Below are 21,768 nucleotides of genomic sequence, written 5' to 3' on the forward strand. Positions count from 1 at the left end.
TTTTAGTTGGTGTTTTAGGGGACTTTTTATGAAAAGTGTATGGTCCTGTTTTTTAAAGTACTCTGCGGGACATATTTTTAGAAAAAGAGAATGGGTGTTTTTATCATTATCTTCTCCTGTACTTTTAACTCCGCCTAAACATTATGCCATCTTAGAAAAAATTATACGTATGTATAACCTTAAAGACTTTGACTTGTTAACCTTGAGGGATGCTCGCAAGATAGAAGTACAGTTAAATTTGCAAGAAGAAATATGTATGGTCTCTAATTTTTCTTATAATAGGTGTGTACAAATATGGAAAAAGGTAAACGAGCCATATCTTTTTAATGAGCACAAGGATTTAGCATGGATGATTATCCATGAGTGTCTTCCGGTAAGATTTTTCCAATATAGAAGAGGTCTAAATGCTGTATGTGTCTGTCCCCGGGAAAATTGCAATATAGATGAAACTGTTTTGCACCTTTTCTGGAATTGTTATTTTGCACAAAAGGTTTTTAGACTAATTGGTTCTTTATTGAAATTCCTAACAGGTCTAAAAGTTTTAAATCATGAAGTTGTTTTATATGGCAAAAGTGATGGAGTTACGAAAGAAAAAGAGAGAATTTTGTGGATTTTTATCAACTGTACAAAAAATGTATTATGGAAAGTTCGTAATATCCTTGTCTTCAAAAGAGATTTTATTTGTGAAAAAGAATGTTTGAAGATGATATACAGTGAAGTTTACTTGTACTATTTAATTGATAAAAAGAGATATGGGCAGAAAAAAGCATTAGCTATGTGGAATTTACATTTATGGAAAACAGTATTTGATGTATTGTAAACATTTTTTGTGATGTATTTAAGTTTTTGAGTTTTTTCAATAAAAATGTAAAAAATCTGTTCTTATCAGTTTAATATCTGATACGTCCCCTATCTGGGGACCATATATTAAATGGATTTTTGAGAACGGGGGCCGATTTCGAAGCTTGCTTCCGTCGCCCTATGCATTGACCCGATATGGCAGTATCTTCGGGTACAGTGCACCACCCCCTTACAGGGTTAAAAAGAAAGATTCCTACTTTCATTGCTACCTGCTTGCTGGCTAGCCAGCTAGCCAGCCCTGTGGGCCTTGCTGCTGCTGCAGCCAAAAAACAAAAGGTGGTGCTGCTGCTGCTTCTGCTGCTTCTGCTTCTGCTTGTGTCTGGCCCCTGTTGGAGCGTCCAGGCACAGGACTTCTGCTGCTGCTGACTAAATGGCCTCCTTAATTGGATCATTTGAGTAGCCAGCACACCTGTGCAGGTAGGGCATGACATGATAGGCAGCTGCCTTGATAGCGGGTGGGTGCTGAATGTTCCTAATTGACAAAATAAGATTAATGCTTATGAAGAAATATAAAATCTCATCCCTTCCCCAATATCGCGCCACACCCCTACCCCTTAATTCCCTGGTTGAACGTGATGGACATATGTCTTTTTTCGACCGTACTAACTATGTAACTATGTAACATAACATGGGGGGGGGGGGGGGGGTCTCCTGGCTGTTCACACAGGTGTGTCATTGCTGTACATTGACCATGCATTGCTTCTGTGGTATTGCAAAGGCAAAGACAAATGCTTCCAGCCATCCATTGCACTAATGGATTGGTCATCAGCTGGCTGTCTATGTCCCGCATCAATATAGACCAAAGTACAGAGGGTTAGGCTATGCTATTGTGCACCTACCTGATGCATCAGAAGGTGCGAGGCCCTTGCTAAATTCTGTGCACAGACTTTGAGATCTATGCTTTAGACTGTATCTAAACCTGCTCCAACATGGACTGACATTCTGGCCTACTTTCAGCCGATGCGACTTGTCTGTCGCTGAACAGTCGCTTTTTATGTATTCAGCACCTATGTATAATGTTGTAAAAATGCTCTAGAAGCTAAAGTCGCAGAAATGTCACACATATTTGGCCTGCAACTTTCTGTGCGACAAATTCAGACAGGAAAAATCAGTATAAATCCTTAGAAAATTATCCCCCAGTGTCTCCATCTGCTGGCGGTATTGAATAAGCATTGCTGCACTGATGGGGTATGCATTAGACGAAAAAAAAGAAGAAAAAGAAGAATAATACGCCCAGAAAAGAGGCGAAAAGGAGAAAAACGTAAAAAAACGTGAAAAAAAAGTAAGAGGAAGAGAAGGGAAAAAAAGGTGGAAATGGGTTTAAAAGTGATTTCGGCGGAGAAATATATATATATATATATATATATATATATATATATGCGCACACACACACATAGATATAAACGTATTCTCCGTTGAGATATTGCAGCCGCTGCTGTGTCCAGGCCCAGGAGCCTTAGCACTGTGCTGTGATGTCACTCAATACCACTGACATCACTAGGTGTAAACAACATCTCTCCTTTGCTGTGTATGTGACTATGGAGCTGTTTGGTGATGTCGTCTATTACGGCCTTCATAGAAGCAACAGGAGATTGTTGCATCCATCTTGAACCCTCAGAACTACAGTGCTATGATGTCACTCACTTCCACAGGCCTTGCAGAGTGTAAACAACAACAACCCAGCTTTGTTGTGTATGTAACCAAAGGGATTTGTGATGTCACCTAGAACCTTCACAGCAGCGACAGCTTTATGAGGAGCATCAGCACTGCTCTGCCTGAGCAGAACCATCACCGCCATAGGTTGTCAAATAACCCGGATTTAACCCACACAGGTAAGTCCAATGGGGTGCAGGCATGTCCTCTATGCTTACAGCTTCCCGTGGGTGTTGGTTTGATACCGTTTGGGGACAGCCAAGGAGGCATCTGCAGGCAACAAAGGTAGGTGTGTGCTTGTGTGTGTGTTTCCTATGCAGATCCTAAGCCCAGTGTCACATGCAAGTAGGAGGAGTAAGAAGGGTTCCTGGCAAATCCGGGTTATGGATTGCATTTAAAAAGGCCCCGTGGGAGTGCAATGGGCCCCTGTCTTGCTGCTTAGCAATAATGGTATGGGTTTAGGTTCTGCTGTGTGTACTGGTGGTTGACTGCCCCCCAGACCAGAGTGTGCATGGAAAATTGTCTGGCAGCCTCCCTGACAGCAAGCAGTGATAGTGCCCATGAAGGGGACCTTGTTGGGCCCGCCCCTTTCACGGTTATCGCTTCTCGGCCTTTTGGCTAAGATCAAGTGTAGTATCTGTTCTTATCAGTTTAATATCTGATACGTCCCCTATCTGGGGACCATATATTAAATGGATTTTTGAGAACGGGGGCCGATTTCGAAGCTTGCTTCCGTCGCCCTATGCATTGACCCGATATGGCAGTATCTTCGGGTACAGTGCACCACCCCCTTACAGGGTTAAAAAGAAAGATTCCTACTTTCATTGCTACCTGCTTGCTGGCTAGCCAGCTAGCCAGCCCTGTGGGCCTTGCTGCTGCTGCAGCCAAAAAACAAAAGGTGGTGCTGCTGCTGCTTCTGCTGCTTCTGCTTCTGCTTGTGTCTGGCCCCTGTTGGAGCGTCCAGGCACAGGACTTCTGCTGCTGCTGACTAAATGGCCTCCTTAATTGGATCATTTGAGTAGCCAGCACACCTGTGCAGGTAGGGCATGACATGATAGGCAGCTGCCTTGATAGCGGGTGGGTGCTGAATGTTCCTAATTGACAAAATAAGATTAATGCTTATGAAGAAATATAAAATCTCATCCCTTCCCCAATATCGCGCCACACCCCTACCCCTTAATTCCCTGGTTGAACGTGATGGACATATGTCTTTTTTCGACCGTACTAACTATGTAACTATGTAACATAACATGGGGGGGGGGGGGGGGTTGGGGTCTCCTGGCTGTTCACACAGGTGTGTCATTGCTGTACATTGACCATGCATTGCTTCTGTGGTATTGCAAAGGCAAAGACAAATGCTTCCAGCCATCCATTGCACTAATGGATTGGTCATCAGCTGGCTGTCTATGTCCCGCATCAATATAGACCAAAGTACAGAGGGTTAGGCTATGCTATTGTGCACCTACCTGATGCATCAGAAGGTGCGAGGCCCTTGCTAAATTCTGTGCACAGACTTTGAGATCTATGCTTTAGACTGTATCTAAACCTGCTCCAACATGGACTGACATTCTGGCCTACTTTCAGCCGATGCGACTTGTCTGTCGCTGAACAGTCGCTTTTTATGTATTCAGCACCTATGTATAATGTTGTAAAAATGCTCTAGAAGCTAAAGTCGCAGAAATGTCACACATATTTGGCCTGCAACTTTCTGTGCGACAAATTCAGACAGGAAAAATCAGTATAAATCCTTAGAAAATTATCCCCCAGTGTCTCCATCTGCTGGCGGTATTGAATAAGCATTGCTGCACTGATGGGGTATGCATTAGACGAAAAAAAAGAAGAAAAAGAAGAATAATACGCCCAGAAAAGAGGCGAAAAGGAGAAAAACGTAAAAAAACGTGAAAAAAAAGTAAGAGGAAGAGAAGGGAAAAAAAGGTGGAAATGGGTTTAAAAGTGATTTCGGCGGAGAAATATATATATATATATATATATATATATATATATATATATATGCGCACACACACACATAGATATAAACGTATTCTCCGTTGAGATATTGCAGCCGCTGCTGTGTCCAGGCCCAGGAGCCTTAGCACTGTGCTGTGATGTCACTCAATACCACTGACATCACTAGGTGTAAACAACATCTCTCCTTTGCTGTGTATGTGACTATGGAGCTGTTTGGTGATGTCGTCTATTACGGCCTTCATAGAAGCAACAGGAGATTGTTGCATCCATCTTGAACCCTCAGAACTACAGTGCTATGATGTCACTCACTTCCACAGGCCTTGCAGAGTGTAAACAACAACAACCCAGCTTTGTTGTGTATGTAACCAAAGGGATTTGTGATGTCACCTAGAACCTTCACAGCAGCGACAGCTTTATGAGGAGCATCAGCACTGCTCTGCCTGAGCAGAACCATCACCGCCATAGGTTGTCAAATAACCCGGATTTAACCCACACAGGTAAGTCCAATGGGGTGCAGGCATGTCCTCTATGCTTACAGCTTCCCGTGGGTGTTGGTTTGATACCGTTTGGGGACAGCCAAGGAGGCATCTGCAGGCAACAAAGGTAGGTGTGTGCTTGTGTGTGTGTTTCCTATGCAGATCCTAAGCCCAGTGTCACATGCAAGTAGGAGGAGTAAGAAGGGTTCCTGGCAAATCCGGGTTATGGATTGCATTTAAAAAGGCCCCGTGGGAGTGCAATGGGCCCCTGTCTTGCTGCTTAGCAATAATGGTATGGGTTTAGGTTCTGCTGTGTGTACTGGTGGTTGACTGCCCCCCAGACCAGAGTGTGCATGGAAAATTGTCTGGCAGCCTCCCTGACAGCAAGCAGTGATAGTGCCCATGAAGGGGACCTTGTTGGGCCCGCCCCTTTCACGGTTATCGCTTCTCGGCCTTTTGGCTAAGATCAAGTGTAGTATCTGTTCTTATCAGTTTAATATCTGATACGTCCCCTATCTGGGGACCATATATTAAATGGATTTTTGAGAACGGGGGCCGATTTCGAAGCTTGCTTCCGTCGCCCTATGCATTGACCCGATATGGCAGTATCTTCGGGTACAGTGCACCACCCCCTTACAGGGTTAAAAAGAAAGATTCCTACTTTCATTGCTACCTGCTTGCTGGCTAGCCAGCTAGCCAGCCCTGTGGGCCTTGCTGCTGCTGCAGCCAAAAAACAAAAGGTGGTGCTGCTGCTGCTTCTGCTGCTTCTGCTTCTGCTTGTGTCTGGCCCCTGTTGGAGCGTCCAGGCACAGGACTTCTGCTGCTGCTGACTAAATGGCCTCCTTAATTGGATCATTTGAGTAGCCAGCACACCTGTGCAGGTAGGGCATGACATGATAGGCAGCTGCCTTGATAGCGGGTGGGTGCTGAATGTTCCTAATTGACAAAATAAGATTAATGCTTATGAAGAAATATAAAATCTCATCCCTTCCCCAATATCGCGCCACACCCCTACCCCTTAATTCCCTGGTTGAACGTGATGGACATATGTCTTTTTTCGACCGTACTAACTATGTAACTATGTAACATAACATGGGGGGGGGGGGGGGGGGTCTCCTGGCTGTTCACACAGGTGTGTCATTGCTGTACATTGACCATGCATTGCTTCTGTGGTATTGCAAAGGCAAAGACAAATGCTTCCAGCCATCCATTGCACTAATGGATTGGTCATCAGCTGGCTGTCTATGTCCCGCATCAATATAGACCAAAGTACAGAGGGTTAGGCTATGCTATTGTGCACCTACCTGATGCATCAGAAGGTGCGAGGCCCTTGCTAAATTCTGTGCACAGACTTTGAGATCTATGCTTTAGACTGTATCTAAACCTGCTCCAACATGGACTGACATTCTGGCCTACTTTCAGCCGATGCGACTTGTCTGTCGCTGAACAGTCGCTTTTTATGTATTCAGCACCTATGTATAATGTTGTAAAAATGCTCTAGAAGCTAAAGTCGCAGAAATGTCACACATATTTGGCCTGCAACTTTCTGTGCGACAAATTCAGACAGGAAAAATCAGTATAAATCCTTAGAAAATTATCCCCCAGTGTCTCCATCTGCTGGCGGTATTGAATAAGCATTGCTGCACTGATGGGGTATGCATTAGACGAAAAAAAAGAAGAAAAAGAAGAATAATACGCCCAGAAAAGAGGCGAAAAGGAGAAAAACGTAAAAAAACGTGAAAAAAAAGTAAGAGGAAGAGAAGGGAAAAAAAGGTGGAAATGGGTTTAAAAGTGATTTCGGCGGAGAAATATATATATATATATATATATATATATATATATATATATATATGCGCACACACACACATAGATATAAACGTATTCTCCGTTGAGATATTGCAGCCGCTGCTGTGTCCAGGCCCAGGAGCCTTAGCACTGTGCTGTGATGTCACTCAATACCACTGACATCACTAGGTGTAAACAACATCTCTCCTTTGCTGTGTATGTGACTATGGAGCTGTTTGGTGATGTCGTCTATTACGGCCTTCATAGAAGCAACAGGAGATTGTTGCATCCATCTTGAACCCTCAGAACTACAGTGCTATGATGTCACTCACTTCCACAGGCCTTGCAGAGTGTAAACAACAACAACCCAGCTTTGTTGTGTATGTAACCATAGGGATTTGTGATGTCACCTAGAACCTTCACAGCAGCGACAGCTTTATGAGGAGCATCAGCACTGCTCTGCCTGAGCAGAACCATCACCGCCATAGGTTGTCAAATAACCCGGATTTAACCCACACAGGTAAGTCCAATGGGGTGCAGGCATGTCCTCTATGCTTACAGCTTCCCGTGGGTGTTGGTTTGATACCGTTTGGGGACAGCCAAGGAGGCATCTGCAGGCAACAAAGGTAGGTGTGTGCTTGTGTGTGTGTTTCCTATGCAGATCCTAAGCCCAGTGTCACATGCAAGTAGGAGGAGTAAGAAGGGTTCCTGGCAAATCCGGGTTATGGATTGCATTTAAAAAGGCCCCGTGGGAGTGCAATGGGCCCCTGTCTTGCTGCTTAGCAATAATGGTATGGGTTTAGGTTCTGCTGTGTGTACTGGTGGTTGACTGCCCCCCAGCCCAGAGTGTGCATGGAAAATTGTCTGGCAGCCTCCCTGACAGCAAGCAGTGATAGTGCCCATGAAGGGGACCTTGTTGGGCCCGCCCCTTTCACGGTTATCGCTTCTCGGCCTTTTGGCTAAGATCAAGTGTAGTATCTGTTCTTATCAGTTTAATATCTGATACGTCCCCTATCTGGGGACCATATATTAAATGGATTTTTGAGAACGGGGGCCGATTTCGAAGCTTGCTTCCGTCGCCCTATGCATTGACCCGATATGGCAGTATCTTCGGGTACAGTGCACCACCCCCTTACAGGGTTAAAAAGAAAGATTCCTACTTTCATTGCTACCTGCTTGCTGGCTAGCCAGCTAGCCAGCCCTGTGGGCCTTGCTGCTGCTGCAGCCAAAAAACAAAAGGTGGTGCTGCTGCTGCTTCTGCTGCTTCTGCTTCTGCTTGTGTCTGGCCCCTGTTGGAGCGTCCAGGCACAGGACTTCTGCTGCTGCTGACTAAATGGCCTCCTTAATTGGATCATTTGAGTAGCCAGCACACCTGTGCAGGTAGGGCATGACATGATAGGCAGCTGCCTTGATAGCGGGTGGGTGCTGAATGTTCCTAATTGACAAAATAAGATTAATGCTTATGAAGAAATATAAAATCTCATCCCTTCCCCAATATCGCGCCACACCCCTACCCCTTAATTCCCTGGTTGAACGTGATGGACATATGTCTTTTTTCGACCGTACTAACTATGTAACTATGTAACATAACATGGGGGGGGGGGGGGGGGTCTCCTGGCTGTTCACACAGGTGTGTCATTGCTGTACATTGACCATGCATTGCTTCTGTGGTATTGCAAAGGCAAAGACAAATGCTTCCAGCCATCCATTGCACTAATGGATTGGTCATCAGCTGGCTGTCTATGTCCCGCATCAATATAGACCAAAGTACAGAGGGTTAGGCTATGCTATTGTGCACCTACCTGATGCATCAGAAGGTGCGAGGCCCTTGCTAAATTCTGTGCACAGACTTTGAGATCTATGCTTTAGACTGTATCTAAACCTGCTCCAACATGGACTGACATTCTGGCCTACTTTCAGCCGATGCGACTTGTCTGTCGCTGAACAGTCGCTTTTTATGTATTCAGCACCTATGTATAATGTTGTAAAAATGCTCTAGAAGCTAAAGTCGCAGAAATGTCACACATATTTGGCCTGCAACTTTCTGTGCGACAAATTCAGACAGGAAAAATCAGTATAAATCCTTAGAAAATTATCCCCCAGTGTCTCCATCTGCTGGCGGTATTGAATAAGCATTGCTGCACTGATGGGGTATGCATTAGACGAAAAAAAAGAAGAAAAAGAAGAATAATACGCCCAGAAAAGAGGCGAAAAGGAGAAAAACGTAAAAAAACGTGAAAAAAAAGTAAGAGGAAGAGAAGGGAAAAAAAGGTGGAAATGGGTTTAAAAGTGATTTCGGCGGAGAAATATATATATATATATATATATATATATATATGCGCACACACACACATAGATATAAACGTATTCTCCGTTGAGATATTGCAGCCGCTGCTGTGTCCAGGCCCAGGAGCCTTAGCACTGTGCTGTGATGTCACTCAATACCACTGACATCACTAGGTGTAAACAACATCTCTCCTTTGCTGTGTATGTGACTATGGAGCTGTTTGGTGATGTCGTCTATTACGGCCTTCATAGAAGCAACAGGAGATTGTTGCATCCATCTTGAACCCTCAGAACTACAGTGCTATGATGTCACTCACTTCCACAGGCCTTGCAGAGTGTAAACAACAACAACCCAGCTTTGTTGTGTATGTAACCAAAGGGATTTGTGATGTCACCTAGAACCTTCACAGCAGCGACAGCTTTATGAGGAGCATCAGCACTGCTCTGCCTGAGCAGAACCATCACCGCCATAGGTTGTCAAATAACCCGGATTTAACCCACACAGGTAAGTCCAATGGGGTGCAGGCATGTCCTCTATGCTTACAGCTTCCCGTGGGTGTTGGTTTGATACCGTTTGGGGACAGCCAAGGAGGCATCTGCAGGCAACAAAGGTAGGTGTGTGCTTGTGTGTGTGTTTCCTATGCAGATCCTAAGCCCAGTGTCACATGCAAGTAGGAGGAGTAAGAAGGGTTCCTGGCAAATCCGGGTTATGGATTGCATTTAAAAAGGCCCCGTGGGAGTGCAATGGGCCCCTGTCTTGCTGCTTAGCAATAATGGTATGGGTTTAGGTTCTGCTGTGTGTACTGGTGGTTGACTGCCCCCCAGCCCAGAGTGTGCATGGAAAATTGTCTGGCAGCCTCCCTGACAGCAAGCAGTGATAGTGCCCATGAAGGGGACCTTGTTGGGCCCGCCCCTTTCACGGTTATCGCTTCTCGGCCTTTTGGCTAAGATCAAGTGTAGTATCTGTTCTTATCAGTTTAATATCTGATACGTCCCCTATCTGGGGACCATATATTAAATGGATTTTTGAGAACGGGGGCCGATTTCGAAGCTTGCTTCCGTCGCCCTATGCATTGACCCGATATGGCAGTATCTTCGGGTACAGTGCACCACCCCCTTACAGGGTTAAAAAGAAAGATTCCTACTTTCATTGCTACCTGCTTGCTGGCTAGCCAGCTAGCCAGCCCTGTGGGCCTTGCTGCTGCTGCAGCCAAAAAACAAAAGGTGGTGCTGCTGCTGCTTCTGCTGCTTCTGCTTCTGCTTGTGTCTGGCCCCTGTTGGAGCGTCCAGGCACAGGACTTCTGCTGCTGCTGACTAAATGGCCTCCTTAATTGGATCATTTGAGTAGCCAGCACACCTGTGCAGGTAGGGCATGACATGATAGGCAGCTGCCTTGATAGCGGGTGGGTGCTGAATGTTCCTAATTGACAAAATAAGATTAATGCTTATGAAGAAATATAAAATCTCATCCCTTCCCCAATATCGCGCCACACCCCTACCCCTTAATTCCCTGGTTGAACGTGATGGACATATGTCTTTTTTCGACCGTACTAACTATGTAACTATGTAACATAACATGGGGGGGGGGGGGGGTCTCCTGGCTGTTCACACAGGTGTGTCATTGCTGTAAATTGACCATGCATTGCTTCTGTGGTATTGCAAAGGCAAAGACAAATGCTTCCAGCCATCCATTGCACTAATGGATTGGTCATCAGCTGGCTGTCTATGTCCCGCATCAATATAGACCAAAGTACAGAGGGTTAGGCTATGCTATTGTGCACCTACCTGATGCATCAGAAGGTGCGAGGCCCTTGCTAAATTCTGTGCACAGACTTTGAGATCTATGCTTTAGACTGTATCTAAACCTGCTCCAACATGGACTGACATTCTGGCCTACTTTCAGCCGATGCGACTTGTCTGTCGCTGAACAGTCGCTTTTTATGTATTCAGCACCTATGTATAATGTTGTAAAAATGCTCTAGAAGCTAAAGTCGCAGAAATGTCACACATATTTGGCCTGCAACTTTCTGTGCGACAAATTCAGACAGGAAAAATCAGTATAAATCCTTAGAAAATTATCCCCCAGTGTCTCCATCTGCTGGCGGTATTGAATAAGCATTGCTGCACTGATGGGGTATGCATTAGACGAAAAAAAAGAAGAAAAAGAAGAATAATACGCCCAGAAAAGAGGCGAAAAGGAGAAAAACGTAAAAAAACGTGAAAAAAAAGTAAGAGGAAGAGAAGGGAAAAAAAGGTGGAAATGGGTTTAAAAGTGATTTCGGCGGAGAAATATATATATATATATATATATATATATATATATATATATATATGCGCACACACACACATAGATATAAACGTATTCTCCGTTGAGATATTGCAGCCGCTGCTGTGTCCAGGCCCAGGAGCCTTAGCACTGTGCTGTGATGTCACTCAATACCACTGACATCACTAGGTGTAAACAACATCTCTCCTTTGCTGTGTATGTGACTATGGAGCTGTTTGGTGATGTCGTCTATTACGGCCTTCATAGAAGCAACAGGAGATTGTTGCATCCATCTTGAACCCTCAGAACTACAGTGCTATGATGTCACTCACTTCCACAGGCCTTGCAGAGTGTAAACAACAACAACCCAGCTTTGTTGTGTATGTAACCATAGGGATTTGTGATGTCACCTAGAACCTTCACAGCAGCGACAGCTTTATGAGGAGCATCAGCACTGCTCTGCCTGAGCAGAACCATCACCGCCATAGGTTGTCAAATAACCCGGATTTAACCCACACAGGTAAGTCCAATGGGGTGCAGGCATGTCCTCTATGCTTACAGCTTCCCGTGGGTGTTGGTTTGATACCGTTTGGGGACAGCCAAGGAGGCATCTGCAGGCAACAAAGGTAGGTGTGTGCTTGTGTGTGTGTTTCCTATGCAGATCCTAAGCCCAGTGTCACATGCAAGTAGGAGGAGTAAGAAGGGTTCCTGGCAAATCCGGGTTATGGATTGCATTTAAAAAGGCCCCGTGGGAGTGCAATGGGCCCCTGTCTTGCTGCTTAGCAATAATGGTATGGGTTTAGGTTCTGCTGTGTGTACTGGTGGTTGACTGCCCCCCAGCCCAGAGTGTGCATGGAAAATTGTCTGGCAGCCTCCCTGACAGCAAGCAGTGATAGTGCCCATGAAGGGGACCTTGTTGGGCCCGCCCCTTTCACGGTTATCGCTTCTCGGCCTTTTGGCTAAGATCAAGTGTAGTATCTGTTCTTATCAGTTTAATATCTGATACGTCCCCTATCTGGGGACCATATATTAAATGGATTTTTGAGAACGGGGGCCGATTTCGAAGCTTGCTTCCGTCGCCCTATGCATTGACCCGATATGGCAGTATCTTCGGGTACAGTGCACCACCCCCTTACAGGGTTAAAAAGAAAGATTCCTACTTTCATTGCTACCTGCTTGCTGGCTAGCCAGCTAGCCAGCCCTGTGGGCCTTGCTGCTGCTGCAGCCAAAAAACAAAAGGTGGTGCTGCTGCTGCTTCTGCTGCTTCTGCTTCTGCTTGTGTCTGGCCCCTGTTGGAGCGTCCAGGCACAGGACTTCTGCTGCTGCTGACTAAATGGCCTCCTTAATTGGATCATTTGAGTAGCCAGCACACCTGTGCAGGTAGGGCATGACATGATAGGCAGCTGCCTTGATAGCGGGTGGGTGCTGAATGTTCCTAATTGACAAAATAAGATTAATGCTTATGAAGAAATATAAAATCTCATCCCTTCCCCAATATCGCGCCACACCCCTACCCCTTAATTCCCTGGTTGAACGTGATGGACATATGTCTTTTTTCGACCGTACTAACTATGTAACTATGTAACATAACATGGGGGGGGGGGGGGGGGGGTCTCCTGGCTGTTCACACAGGTGTGTCATTGCTGTACATTGACCATGCATTGCTTCTGTGGTATTGCAAAGGCAAAGACAAATGCTTCCAGCCATCCATTGCACTAATGGATTGGTCATCAGCTGGCTGTCTATGTCCCGCATCAATATAGACCAAAGTACAGAGGGTTAGGCTATGCTATTGTGCACCTACCTGATGCATCAGAAGGTGCGAGGCCCTTGCTAAATTCTGTGCACAGACTTTGAGATCTATGCTTTAGACTGTATCTAAACCTGCTCCAACATGGACTGACATTCTGGCCTACTTTCAGCCGATGCGACTTGTCTGTCGCTGAACAGTCGCTTTTTATGTATTCAGCACCTATGTATAATGTTGTAAAAATGCTCTAGAAGCTAAAGTCGCAGAAATGTCACACATATTTGGCCTGCAACTTTCTGTGCGACAAATTCAGACAGGAAAAATCAGTATAAATCCTTAGAAAATTATCCCCCAGTGTCTCCATCTGCTGGCGGTATTGAATAAGCATTGCTGCACTGATGGGGTATGCATTAGACGAAAAAAAAGAAGAAAAAGAAGAATAATACGCCCAGAAAAGAGGCGAAAAGGAGAAAAACGTAAAAAAACGTGAAAAAAAAGTAAGAGGAAGAGAAGGGAAAAAAAGGTGGAAATGGGTTTAAAAGTGATTTCGGCGGAGAAATATATATATATATATATATATATATATATATATATATATATATATATATATATATGCGCACACACACACATAGATATAAACGTATTCTCCGTTGAGATATTGCAGCCGCTGCTGTGTCCAGGCCCAGGAGCCTTAGCACTGTGCTGTGATGTCACTCAATACCACTGACATCACTAGGTGTAAACAACATCTCTCCTTTGCTGTGTATGTGACTATGGAGCTGTTTGGTGATGTCGTCTATTACGGCCTTCATAGAAGCAACAGGAGATTGTTGCATCCATCTTGAACCCTCAGAACTATAGTGCTATGATGTCACTCACTTCCACAGGCCTTGCAGAGTGTAAACAACAACAACCCAGCTTTGTTGTGTATGTAACCAAAGGGATTTGTGATGTCACCTAGAACCTTCACAGCAGCGACAGCTTTATGAGGAGCATCAGCACTGCTCTGCCTGAGCAGAACCATCACCGCCATAGGTTGTCAAATAACCCGGATTTAACCCACACAGGTAAGTCCAATGGGGTGCAGGCATGTCCTCTATGCTTACAGCTTCCCGTGGGTGTTGGTTTGATACCGTTTGGGGACAGCCAAGGAGGCATCTGCAGGCAACAAAGGTAGGTGTGTGCTTGTGTGTGTGTTTCCTATGCAGATCCTAAGCCCAGTGTCACATGCAAGTAGGAGGAGTAAGAAGGGTTCCTGGCAAATCCGGGTTATGGATTGCATTTAAAAAGGCCCCGTGGGAGTGCAATGGGCCCCTGTCTTGCTGCTTAGCAATAATGGTATGGGTTTAGGTTCTGCTGTGTGTACTGGTGGTTGACTGCCCCCCAGCCCAGAGTGTGCATGGAAAATTGTCTGGCAGCCTCCCTGACAGCAAGCAGTGATAGTGCCCATGAAGGGGACCTTGTTGGGCCCGCCCCTTTCACGGTTATCGCTTCTCGGCCTTTTGGCTAAGATCAAGTGTAGTATCTGTTCTTATCAGTTTAATATCTGATACGTCCCCTATCTGGGGACCATATATTAAATGGATTTTTGAGAACGGGGGCCGATTTCGAAGCTTGCTTCCGTCGCCCTATGCATTGACCCGATATGGCAGTATCTTCGGGTACAGTGCACCACCCCCTTACAGGGTTAAAAAGAAAGATTCCTACTTTCATTGCTACCTGCTTGCTGGCTAGCCAGCTAGCCAGCCCTGTGGGCCTTGCTGCTGCTGCAGCCAAAAAACAAAAGGTGGTGCTTCTGCTGCTTCTGCTTCTGCTTGTGTCTGGCCCCTGTTGGAGCGTCCAGGCACAGGACTTCTGCTGCTGCTGACTAAATGGCCTCCTTAATTGGATCATTTGAGTAGCCAGCACACCTGTGCAGGTAGGGCATGACATGATAGGCAGCTGCCTTGATAGCGGGTGGGTGCTGAATGTTCCTAATTGACAAAATAAGATTAATGCTTATGAAGAAATATAAAATCTCATCCCTTCCCCAATATCGCGCCACACCCCTACCCCTTAATTCCCTGGTTGAACGTGATGGACATATGTCTTTTTTCGACCGTACTAACTATGTAACTATGTAACATAACATGGGGGGGGGGGGGGGGGGGGTCTCCTGGCTGTTCACACAGGTGTGTCATTGCTGTACATTGACCATGCATTGCTTCTGTGGTATTGCAAAGGCAAAGACAAATGCTTCCAGCCATCCATTGCACTAATGGATTGGTCATCAGCTGGCTGTCTATGTCCCGCATCAATATAGACCAAAGTACAGAGGGTTAGGCTATGCTATTGTGCACCTACCTGATGCATCAGAAGGTGCGAGGCCCTTGCTAAATTCTGTGCACAGACTTTGAGATCTATGCTTTAGACTGTATCTAAACCTGCTCCAACATGGACTGACATTCTGGCCTACTTTCAGCCGATGCGACTTGTCTGTCGCTGAACAGTCGCTTTTTATGTATTCAGCACCTATGTATAATGTTGTAAAAATGCTCTAGAAGCTAAAGTCGCAGAAATGTCACACATATTTGGCCTGCAACTTTCTGTGCGACAAATTCAGACAGGAAAAATCAGTATAAATCCTTAGAAAATTATCCCCCAGTGTCTCCATCTGCTGGCGGTATTGAATAAGCATTGCTGCACTGATGGGGTATGCATTAGACGAAAAAAAAGAAGAAAAAGAAGAATAATACGCCCAGAAAAGAGGCGAAAAGGAGAAAAACGTAAAAAAACGTGAAAAAAAAGTAAGAGGAAGAGAAGGGAAAAAAAGGTGGAAATGGGTTTAAAAGTGATTTCGGCGGAGAAATATATATATATATATATATATATATATATATATATATATATATATATGCGCACACACACACATAGATATAAACGTATTCTCCGTTGAGATATTGCAGCCGCTGCTGTGTCCAGGCCCAGGAGCCTTAGCACTGTGCTGTGATGTCACTCAATACCACTGACATCACTAGGTGTAAACAACATCTCTCCTTTGCTGTGTATGTGACTATGGAGCTGTTTGGTGATGTCGTCTATTACGGCCTTCATAGAAGCAACAGGAGATTGTTGCATCCATCTTGAACCCTCAGAACTACAGTGCTATGATGTCACTCACTTCCACAGGCCTTGCAGAGTGTAAACAACAACAACCCAGCTTTGTTGTGTATGTAACCATAGGGATTTGTGATGTCACCTAGAACCTTCACAGCAGCGACAGCTTTATGAGGAGCATCAGCACTGCTCTGCCTGAGCAGAACCATCACCGCCATAGGTTGTCAAATAACCCGGATTTAACCCACACAGGTAAGTCCAATGGGGTGCAGGCATGTCCTCTATGCTTACAGCTTCCCGTGGGTGTTGGTTTGATACCGTTTGGGGACAGCCAAGGAGGCATCTGCAGGCAACAAAGGTAGGTGTGTGCTTGTGTGTGTGTTTCCTATGCAGATCCTAAGCCCAGTGTCACATGCAAGTAGGAGGAGTAAGAAGGGTTCCTGGCAAATCCGGGTTATGGATTGCATTTAAAAAGGCCCCGTGGGAGTGCAATGGGCCCCTGTCTTGCTGCTTAGCAATAATGGTATGGGTTTAGGTTCTGCTGTGTGTACTGGTGGTTGACTGCCCCCCAGCCCAGAGTGTGCATGGAAAATTGTCTGGCAGCCTCCCTGACAGCAAGCAGTGATAGTGCCCATGAAGGGGACCTTGTTGGGCCCGCCCCTTTCACGGTTATCGCTTCTCGGCCTTTTGGCTAAGATCAAGTGTAGTATCTGTTCTTATCAGTTTAATATCTGATACGTCCCCTATCTGGGGACCATATATTAAATGGATTTTTGAGAACGGGGGCCGATTTCGAAGCTTGCTTCCGTCGCCCTATGCATTGACCCGATATGGCAGTATCTTCGGGTACAGTGCACCACCCCCTTACAGGGTTAAAAAGAAAGATTCCTACTTTCATTGCTACCTGCTTGCTGGCTAGCCAGCTAGCCAGCCCTGTGGGCCTTGCTGCTGCTGCAGCCAAAAAACAAAAGGTGGTGCTGCTTCTGCTGCTTCTGCTTCTGCTTGTGTCTGGCCCCTGTTGGAGCGTCCAGGCACAGGACTTCTGCTGCTGCTGACTAAATGGCCTCCTTAATTGGATCATTTGAGTAGCCAGCACACCTGTGCAGGTAGGGCATGACATGATAGGCAGCTGCCTTGATAGCGGGTGGGTGCTGAATGTTCCTAATTGACAAAATAAGATTAATGCTTATGAAGAAATATAAAATCTCATCCCTTCCCCAATATCGCGCCACACCCCTACCCCTTAATTCCCTGGTTGAACGTGATGGACATATGTCTTTTTTCGACCGTACTAACTATGTAACTATGTAACATAACATGGGGGGGGGGGGGGGGGGGGGTCTCCTGGCTGTTCACACAGGTGTGTCATTGCTGTACATTGACCATGCATTGCTTCTGTGGTATTGCAAAGGCAAAGACAAATGCTTCCAGCCATCCATTGCACTAATGGATTGGTCATCAGCTGGCTGTCTATGTCCCGCATCAATATAGACCAAAGTACAGAGGGTTAGGCTATGCTATTGTGCACCTACCTGATGCATCAGAAGGTGCGAGGCCCTTGCTAAATTCTGTGCACAGACTTTGAGATCTATGCTTTAGACTGTATCTAAACCTGCTCCAACATGGACTGACATTCTGGCCTACTTTCAGCCGATGCGACTTGTCTGTCGCTGAACAGTCGCTTTTTATGTATTCAGCACCTATGTATAATGTTGTAAAAATGCTCTAGAAGCTAAAGTCGCAGAAATGTCACACATATTTGGCCTGCAACTTTCTGTGCGACAAATTCAGACAGGAAAAATCAGTATAAATCCTTAGAAAATTATCCCCCAGTGTCTCCATCTGCTGGCGGTATTGAATAAGCATTGCTGCACTGATGGGGTATGCATTAGACGAAAAAAAAGAAGAAAAAGAAGAATAATACGCCCAGAAAAGAGGCGAAAAGGAGAAAAACGTAAAAAAGCGTGAAAAAAAAGTAAGAGGAAGAGAAGGGAAAAAAAGGTGGAAATGGGTTTAAAAGTGATTTCGGCGGAGAAATATATATATATATATATATATATATATATATATATATATATATGCGCACACACACACATAGATATAAACGTATTCTCCGTTGAGATATTGCAGCCGCTGCTGTGTCCAGGCCCAGGAGCCTTAGCACTGTGCTGTGATGTCACTCAATACCACTGACATCACTAGGTGTAAACAACATCTCTCCTTTGCTGTGTATGTGACTATGGAGCTGTTTGGTGATGTCGTCTATTACGGCCTTCATAGAAGCAACAGGAGATTGTTGCATCCATCTTGAACCCTCAGAACTACAGTGCTATGATGTCACTCACTTCCACAGGCCTTGCAGAGTGTAAACAACAACAACCCAGCTTTGTTGTGTATGTAACCAAAGGGATTTGTGATGTCACCTAGAACCTTCACAGCAGCGACAGCTTTATGAGGAGCATCAGCACTGCTCTGCCTGAGCAGAACCATCACCGCCATAGGTTGTCAAATAACCCGGATTTAACCCACACAGGTAAGTCCAATGGGGTGCAGGCATGTCCTCTATGCTTACAGCTTCCCGTGGGTGTTGGTTTGATACCGTTTGGGGACAGCCAAGGAGGCATCTGCAGGCAACAAAGGTAGGTGTGTGCTTGTGTGTGTGTTTCCTATGCAGATCCTAAGCCCAGTGTCACATGCAAGTAGGAGGAGTAAGAAGGGTTCCTGGCAAATCCGGGTTATGGATTGCATTTAAAAAGGCCCCGTGGGAGTGCAATGGGCCCCTGTCTTGCTGCTTAGCAATAATGGTATGGGTTTAGGTTCTGCTGTGTGTACTGGTGGTTGACTGCCCCCCAGCCCAGAGTGTGCATGGAAAATTGTCTGGCAGCCTCCCTGACAGCAAGCAGTGATAGTGCCCATGAAGGGGACCTTGTTGGGCCCGCCCCTTTCACGGTTATCGCTTCTCGGCCTTTTGGCTAAGATCAAGTGTAGTATCTGTTCTTATCAGTTTAATATCTGATACGTCCCCTATCTGGGGACCATATATTAAATGGATTTTTGAGAACGGGGGCCGATTTCGAAGCTTGCTTCCGTCGCCCTATGCATTGACCCGATATGGCAGTATCTTCGGGTACAGTGCACCACCCCCTTACAGGGTTAAAAAGAAAGATTCCTACTTTCATTGCTACCTGCTTGCTGGCTAGCCAGCTAGCCAGCCCTGTGGGCCTTGCTGCTGCTGCAGCCAAAAAACAAAAGGTGGTGCTGCTGCTGCTTCTGCTGCTGCTGCTTCTGCTTGTGTCTGGCCCCTGTTGGAGCGTCCAGGCACAGGACTTCTGCTGCTGCTGACTAAATGGCCTCCTTAATTGGATCATTTGAGTAGCCAGCACACCTGTGCAGGTAGGGCATGACATGATAGGCAGCTGCCTTGATAGCGGGTGGGTGCTGAATGTTCCTAATTGACAAAATAAGATTAATGCTTATGAAGAAATATAAAATCTCATCCCTTCCCCAATATCGCGCCACACCCCTACCCCTTAATTCCCTGGTTGAACGTGATGGACATATGTCTTTTTTCGACCGTACTAACTATGTAACTATGTAACATAACATGGGGGGGGGGGGGGGGGGTCTCCTGGCTGTTCACACAGGTGTGTCATTGCTGTACATTGACCATGCATTGCTTCTGTGGTATTGCAAAGGCAAAGACAAATGCTTCCAGCCATCCATTGCACTAATGGATTGGTCATCAGCTGGCTGTCTATGTCCCGCATCAATATAGACCAAAGTACAGAGGGTTAGGCTATGCTATTGTGCACCTACCTGATGCATCAGAAGGTGCGAGGCCCTTGCTAAATTCTGTGCACAGACTTTGAGATCTATGCTTTAGACTGTATCTAAACCTGCTCCAACATGGACTGACATTCTGGCCTACTTTCAGCCGATGCGACTTGTCTGTCGCTGAACAGTCGCTTTTTATGTATTCAGCACCTATGTATAATGTTGTAAAAATGCTCTAGAAGCTAAAGTCGCAGAAATGTCACACATATTTGGCCTGCAACTTTCTGTGCGACAAATTCAGACAGGAAAAATCAGTATAAATCCTTAGAAAATTATCCCCCAGTGTCTCCATCTGCTGGCGGTATTGAATAAGCATTGCTGCACTGATGGGGTATGCATTAGACGAAAAAAAAGAAGAAAAAGAAGAATAATACGCCCAGAAAAGAGGCGAAAAGGAGAAAAACGTAAAAAAACGTGAAAAAAAAGTAAGAGGAAGAGAAGGGAAAAAAAGGTGGAAATGGGTTTAAAAGTGATTTCGGCGGAGAAATATATATATATATATATATATATATATATATATATATATATATATATATGCGCACACACACACATAGATATAAACGTATTCTCCGTTGAGATATTGCAGCCGCTGCTGTGTCCAGGCCCAGGAGCCTTAGCACTGTGCTGTGATGTCACTCAATACCACTGACATCACTAGGTGTAAACAACATCTCTCCTTTGCTGTGTATGTGACTATGGAGCTGTTTGGTGATGTCGTCTATTACGGCCTTCATAGAAGCAACAGGAGATTGTTGCATCCATCTTGAACCCTCAGAACTACAGTGCTATGATGTCACTCACTTCCACAGGCCTTGCAGAGTGTAAACAACAACAACCCAGCTTTGTTGTGTATGTAACCATAGGGATTTGTGATGTCACCTAGAACCTTCACAGCAGCGACAGCTTTATGAGGAGCATCAGCACTGCTCTGCCTGAGCAGAACCATCACCGCCATAGGTTGTCAAATAACCCGGATTTAACCCACACAGGTAAGTCCAATGAGGTGCAGGCATGTCCTCTATGCTTACAGCTTCCCGTGGGTGTTGGTTTGATACCGTTTGGGGACAGCCAAGGAGGCATCTGCAGGCAACAAAGGTAGGTGTGTGCTTGTGTGTGTGTTTCCTATGCAGATCCTAAGCCCAGTGTCACATGCAAGTAGGAGGAGTAAGAAGGGTTCCTGGCAAATCCGGGTTATGGATTGCATTTAAAAAGGCCCCGTGGGAGTGCAATGGGCCCCTGTCTTGCTGCTTAGCAATAATGGTATGGGTTTAGGTTCTGCTGTGTGTACTGGTGGTTGACTGCCCCCCAGCCCAGAGTGTGCATGGAAAATTGTCTGGCAGCCTCCCTGACAGCAAGCAGTGATAGTGCCCATGAAGGGGACCTTGTTGGGCCCGCCCCTTTCACGGTTATCGCTTCTCGGCCTTTTGGCTAAGATCAAGTGTAGTATCTGTTCTTATCAGTTTAATATCTGATACGTCCCCTATCTGGGGACCATATATTAAATGGATTTTTGAGAACGGGGGCCGATTTCGAAGCTTGCTTCCGTCGCCCTATGCATTGACCCGATATGGCAGTATCTTCGGGTACAGTGCACCACCCCCTTACAGGGTTAAAAAGAAAGATTCCTACTTTCATTGCTACCTGCTTGCTGGCTAGCCAGCTAGCCAGCCCTGTGGGCCTTGCTGCTGCTGCAGCCAAAAAACAAAAGGTGGTGCTGCTGCTGCTTCTGCTGCTTCTGCTTGTGTCTGGCCCCTGTTGGAGCGTCCAGGCACAGGACTTCTGCTGCTGCTGAC

General features: G+C 45.7%; 10 non-coding genes across 10 annotated transcripts; all 10 read left to right on the forward strand.

The window, feature by feature from the left end:
* Window positions 1-836: 836 nt before the first annotated feature.
* On the forward strand, window positions 837-1,028 carry LOC130329007 (U2 spliceosomal RNA). The gene has a single exon (XR_008872843.1). It is a non-coding gene; the product is annotated as a U2 spliceosomal RNA (small nuclear RNA).
* Window positions 1,029-3,112: 2,084 nt separating this feature from the next.
* Window positions 3,113-3,303, forward strand: LOC130328979 (U2 spliceosomal RNA). The gene has a single exon (XR_008872818.1). It is a non-coding gene; the product is annotated as a U2 spliceosomal RNA (small nuclear RNA).
* A 2,095-nt stretch (window positions 3,304-5,398) lies between these two features.
* On the forward strand, window positions 5,399-5,589 carry LOC130328980 (U2 spliceosomal RNA). The gene has a single exon (XR_008872819.1). It is a non-coding gene; the product is annotated as a U2 spliceosomal RNA (small nuclear RNA).
* A 2,093-nt stretch (window positions 5,590-7,682) lies between these two features.
* On the forward strand, window positions 7,683-7,873 carry LOC130328981 (U2 spliceosomal RNA). The gene has a single exon (XR_008872820.1). It is a non-coding gene; the product is annotated as a U2 spliceosomal RNA (small nuclear RNA).
* Window positions 7,874-9,953: 2,080 nt separating this feature from the next.
* LOC130328982 (U2 spliceosomal RNA) lies at window positions 9,954-10,144 on the forward strand. The gene has a single exon (XR_008872821.1). It is a non-coding gene; the product is annotated as a U2 spliceosomal RNA (small nuclear RNA).
* A 2,090-nt stretch (window positions 10,145-12,234) lies between these two features.
* LOC130328984 (U2 spliceosomal RNA) lies at window positions 12,235-12,425 on the forward strand. Its single transcript, XR_008872823.1, has one exon. It is a non-coding gene; the product is annotated as a U2 spliceosomal RNA (small nuclear RNA).
* Window positions 12,426-14,531: 2,106 nt separating this feature from the next.
* On the forward strand, window positions 14,532-14,722 carry LOC130328985 (U2 spliceosomal RNA). Its single transcript, XR_008872824.1, has one exon. It is a non-coding gene; the product is annotated as a U2 spliceosomal RNA (small nuclear RNA).
* A 2,090-nt stretch (window positions 14,723-16,812) lies between these two features.
* Window positions 16,813-17,003, forward strand: LOC130328987 (U2 spliceosomal RNA). Its single transcript, XR_008872825.1, has one exon. It is a non-coding gene; the product is annotated as a U2 spliceosomal RNA (small nuclear RNA).
* Window positions 17,004-19,093: 2,090 nt separating this feature from the next.
* LOC130328988 (U2 spliceosomal RNA) lies at window positions 19,094-19,284 on the forward strand. Its single transcript, XR_008872826.1, has one exon. It is a non-coding gene; the product is annotated as a U2 spliceosomal RNA (small nuclear RNA).
* A 2,099-nt stretch (window positions 19,285-21,383) lies between these two features.
* Window positions 21,384-21,574, forward strand: LOC130328989 (U2 spliceosomal RNA). Its single transcript, XR_008872827.1, has one exon. It is a non-coding gene; the product is annotated as a U2 spliceosomal RNA (small nuclear RNA).
* The last annotated feature ends 194 nt before the right edge of the window (window positions 21,575-21,768 follow it).

Source organism: Hyla sarda, unplaced genomic scaffold (assembly GCF_029499605.1).
Source record: "Hyla sarda isolate aHylSar1 unplaced genomic scaffold, aHylSar1.hap1 scaffold_315, whole genome shotgun sequence".
NCBI lineage: Eukaryota > Metazoa > Chordata > Amphibia > Anura > Hylidae > Hyla > Hyla sarda.